The sequence below is a fragment of the Oncorhynchus keta genome, chromosome 2 (assembly GCF_023373465.1).
Source record: "Oncorhynchus keta strain PuntledgeMale-10-30-2019 chromosome 2, Oket_V2, whole genome shotgun sequence".
In the NCBI taxonomy this organism is placed as follows: domain Eukaryota; kingdom Metazoa; phylum Chordata; class Actinopteri; order Salmoniformes; family Salmonidae; genus Oncorhynchus; species Oncorhynchus keta.
In genome coordinates, this window is record NC_068422.1 from 10,283,997 (window position 1) to 10,289,996 (window position 6,000).

Genomic DNA, 6,000 nt, shown 5'->3' on the forward strand with positions numbered 1-6,000 from the left:
TAGAAGGGAAATAGAGGGGACCGTTCTACACACACAAACACACCACAGATAGAAGGGGAAATAGAGGGGACCGTTCTACACACACAAACACATCACAGATAGAAGGGGAAATAGAGGGGACCGTTCTACACAAACAAACACACCACCGGTAGAAGGGGAAATAGAGGGGACCGTTCTACACACACAAACACATCACAGATAGAAGGGAAATAGAGGGGACCGTTCTACACACACAAACACACCACAGGTAGAAGGGAAATAGAGGGGACCGTTCTACACACACAAACAAATCACAGATAGAAGGGGAAATAGAGGGGACCGTTCTACACACACAAACACATCACAGATAGAAGGGGAAATAGAGGGGACCGTTCTACACACACAAACACATCACAGATAGAAGGGAAATAGAGGGGACCGTTCTACACACACAAACACACCACAGATAGAAGGGAAATAGAGGGGACCGTTCTACACACACAAACACATCACAGATAGAAGGGAAATAGAGGGGACCGTTCTACACACACAAACACATCACAGATAGAAGGGGAAATAGAGGGGACCGTTCTACACACACAAACACACCACCGGTAGAAGGGAAATAGAGGGGACCGTTCTACACACACAAACACATCACAGATAGAAGGGGAAATAGAGGGGACCGTTCTACACACACAAACACACCACCGGTAGAAGGGAAATAGAGGGGACCGTTCTACACACACAAACACACCACCGTTAGAAGGGAAATAGAGGGGACCGTTCTACACACACAAACACATCACAGATAGAAGGGAAATAGAGGGGACCGTTCTACACACACAAACACACCACCGGTAGAAGGGAAATAGAGGGGACCGTTCTACACACACACACAAACACATCACAGATAGAAGGGGAAATAGAGGGGACCGTTCTACCCACACAAACACATCACAGATAGAAGGGGAAATAGAGGGGACCGTTCTACACACACAAACACATCACAGATAGAAGGGGAAATAGAGGGGACCGTTCTACACACACAAACACATCACAGATAGAAGGGGAAATAGAGGGGACCGTTCTACCCACAAAAACACATCACAGATAGAAGGGGAAATAGAGGGGACCGTTCTACACACACAAACACATCACAGATAGAAGGGGAAATAGAGGGGACCGTTCTACACACACAAACACATCACAGATAGAAGGGGAAATAGAGGGGACCGTTCTACACACACAAACACATCACAGATAGAAGGGGAAATAGAGGGGACCGTTCTACACACACAAACACATCACAGATAGAAGGGAAATAGAGGGGACCGTTCTACACACACAAACACATCACAGATAGAAGGGAAATAGAGGGGACCGTTCTACACACACAAACACACCACAGATAGAAGGGGAAATAGAGGGGACCGTTCTACACACACAAACACATCACAGATAGAAGGGGAAATAGAGGGGACCGTTCTACACACACAAACACATCACAGATAGAAGGGAAATAGAGGGGACCGTTCTACACACACAAACACACCACCGGTAGAAGGGAAATAGAGGGGACCGTTCTACACACACAAACACACCACAGGTAGAAGGGAAATAGAGGGGACCGTTCTACACACACAAACACACCACAGGTAGAAGGGAAATAGAGGGGACCGTTCTACACACACAAACACACCACCGGTAGAAGGGAAATAGAGGGGACCGTTCTACACACACAAACACATCACAGATAGAAGGGGAATAGAGGGGACCGTTCTACACACACAAACACATCACAGATAGAAGGGAAATAGAGGGGACCGTTCTACACACACAAACACATCACAGATAGAAGGGGAAATAGAGGGGACCGTTCTACACACACAAACACAACACAGATAGAAGGGGATATAGAGGGGACCGTTCTACACACACAAACACATCACAGATAGAAGGGGAAATAGAGGGGACCGTTCTACACACACAAACACACCACCGGTAGAAGGGGAAATAGAGGGGACCGTTCTACACACACAAACACATCACAGATAGAAGGGAAATAGAGGGGACCGTTCTACACACACAAACACATCACAGATAGAAGGGAAATAGAGGGGACCGTTCTACACACACAAACACATCACAGATAGAAGAGGACATAGAGTGGACCGTTCTACACACACAAACACATCACAGATAGAAGGGGAAATAGAGGGGACCGTTCTACACACACAAACACACCACCGGTAGAAGGGAAATAGAGGGGACCGTTCTACACACACAAACACACCACCGGTAGAAGGGAAATAGAGGGGACCGTTCTACACACACAAACACATCACAGATAGAAGGGGGAATAGAGGGGACCGTTCTACACACACAAACACACCACAGATAGAAGGGGAAATAGAGGGGACCGTTCTACACACACAAACACACCACCGGTAGAAGGGAAATAGAGGGGACCGTTCTACACACACAAACACACCACCGGTAGAAGGGAAATAGAGGGGACCGTTCTACACACACAAACACATCACAGATAGAAGGGAAATAGAGGGGACCGTTCTACACACACAAACACATCACAGATAGAAGGGAAATAGAGGGGACCGTTCTACACACACAAACACACCACAGATAGAAGGGAAATAGAGGGGACCGTTCTACACACACAAACACACCACCGATAGAAGGGAAATAGAGGGGACCGTTCTACACACACAAACATACCACCGGTAGAAGGGAAATAGAGGAGACCGTTCTACACACACAAACACATCACAGATAGAAGGGAAATAGAGGGGACCGTTCTACACACACAAACACATCACAGATAGAAGGGGAAATAGAGGGGACCGTTCTACACACACAAACACATCACAGATAGAAGGGGAAATAGAGGGGACCGTTCTACACACACAAACACACCACCGGTAGAAGGGAAATAGAGGGGACCGTTCTACACACACAAACACACCACCGGTAGAAGGGAAATAGAGGGGACCGTTCTACACACACAAACACATCACAGATAGAAGGGAAATAGAGGGGACCGTTCTACACACACAAACACACCACAGATAGAAGGGGAAATAGAGGGGACCGTTCTACACACACAAACACACCACTGGTAGAAGGGAAATAGAGGGGACCGTTCTACACACACAAACACACCACCGGTAGAAGGGAAATAGAGGGGACCGTTCTACACACACAAACACATCACAGATAGAAGGGAAATAGAGGGGACCGTTCTACACACACAAACATACCACCGGTAGAAGGGAAATAGAGGGGACCGTTCTACACACATAAACACACCACCGGTAGAAGGGAAAATAGAGGGGACCGTTCTACACACACAAACACATCACAGATAGAAGGGAAATAGAGGGGACCGTTCTACACACACAAACACATCACAGATAGAAGGGAAATAGAGGGGACCGTTCTACACACACAAACATACCACCGGTAGAAGGGAAATAGAGGGGACCGTTCTACACACATAAACACACCACCGGTAGAAGGGAAAATAGAGGGGACCGTTCTACACACACAAACACACCACCGGTAGAAGGGAAATAGAGGGGACCGTTCTACACACACAAACACACCACAGATAGAAGGGGAAATAGAGGGGACAGTTGTACAAGCAAACACACCATAGATAGAAGGGGAATAGAGGGGACAGTTGTACAGGCAAACACACCACCGATAGAAGGGGAAATAGAGGGGACCGTTCTACACACACAAACACACCACAGATAGAAGGGGAAATAGAGGGGACAGTTGTACAAGCAAACACACCATAGATAGAAGGGGAAATAGAGGGGACAGTTCTACCCACACAAACACACCACAGATAGAAGGGGAAATATAGGGGACAGTTGTACAAGCAAACACACCACAGATAGAAGGGGAAATAGAGGGGACAGTTCTACACACACAAACACACCACAGATAGAAGGGGAAATAGAGGGGACAGTTCTACACACACAAACACACCACAGATAGAAGTGGAAATAGAGGGGACAGTGTACAAGCAAACACACCACAGATAGAAGGGGAAATAGAGGGGACAGTTGTACAAGCAAACACACCACAGATAGAAGGGGAAATAGAGGGGACAGTGTACAAGCAAACACACCACAGATAGAAGGGGAAATAGAGGGGAGAGTTGTAAAAGCAAACACACCATAGATAGAAGGGGAAATAGAGGGGACAGTTCTACACACACAAACACACCACAGATAGAAGGGGAAATAGAGGGGACAGTGTACAAGCAAACACACCACAGATAGAAGGGGAAATAGAGGGGACAGTGTACAAGCAAACACACCACAGATAGAAGGGGAAATAGAGGGGACAGTTGTACAGGCAAACACACCACAGATAGAAGGGGAAATAGAGGGGACCGTTCTACACACACAAACACATCACAGATAGAAGGGGAAATAGAGGGGACAGTTGTACAGGCAAACACACCACAGATAGAAGGGGAAATAGAGGGGACAGTTCTACCCACACAAACACACCACAGATAGAAGGGGAAATATAGGGGACAGTTGTACAAGCAAACACACCACAGATAGAAGGGGAAATAGAGGGGACAGTTGTACAAGTAAACACACCACAGATAGAAGGGGAAATAGAGGGTACAGTTCTACACACACAAACACACCACAGATAGAAGGGGAAATAGAGGGGACAGTTGTACAAGCAAACACACCACAGATAGAAGGGGAAATAGAGGGGACAGTTCTACACACACATGATATACTGTACATTTATTTTTGTTTAAATGTTTTTATTAATCCCAGAACTCGCTGGGAAACTTTTACAGAGTTCACTACCCTGAATAAATAAATATTAACTGAATCAAATGCAATGACATGCCAAAGCACATGCAACATCATGCGATGACCTGGGTGATGCGATGACCTGGGCTCATGATTAAGTTCCTGGTCCTGGTACATCATTTCCTACAGCCGTTCTCTCCTGATGCCGAAACAGTAAAAATATAGAAAACACTTGAATGAGTAGGTGTGTCCAAACTTTTGACTGGCACTGAATATGTTTTTTTGTGATTTTGGAAATGCTCCCATAAAAACATTTTCATATCAGGAGACCCCATATAGGGTCACGACCCCTAGTTTGGGAACCACTGACCTACAGTAAAGCATCTAAACTTAATCAACCATTTCAGTAACGGGTGCAATAAATCCAACGAATAGATTGGATTAATTTACGAAAACGTATGCAATTGATTTTTTCGTAGCACAATATAAATTAAATGCAAAAACACAGATATTGAAAGAAACAATTCTAAAAATCGAACTGTAATAAAGCATTTTGGGAACAATGATTGGCATAGTTTTGCAGACTATCTAGCCAGACCATAATGGACCAGCATACACTACAGAATTATTTTATTTGTTCAAGGGTCCTTTGTCAGGGGTGAGGATGATAGAGTGCATTCAGAAAGTATTCAGACCCTTTGACATTTTTCCACATTTTGTTACATTACAGCCTTGTTTTAAAATAAATGTGTTTTTTACCATTGATGTATACACAACACCTTGTCATGACAAAGTGAACACATTTTTTTTGGGGGGGGGGCATATTAATAAAAAATAAAACCTTATTTACATAAGTATTCAAACCTTCTACTTCTCTAAATTCAGCTCAGGTGCATACGATTTCCATTGATCATCCTTGAGATGTTTCTACAACTTGACTGGAGACTACATGTGGTAATTCAACTGATTGGACATGATTTGGAAAGGCACACACCTGTCTACATAAGGTCCCCCAGTTGACATGCATGTCAGAGCAAAAAGCAAGCCAGGAACTTGGTTTTCAACTCTTTAGTTCTTTTACCAGACAGAAAACAAAACATTTGGACCATATACAACTTGTTACTCTGTGTGAACCTTTTTATTCTTACAAAAATAGATATTATCTACTATCTAAAGAATTGTCCACAGAGCTTCGAGACAGGATTGTGTC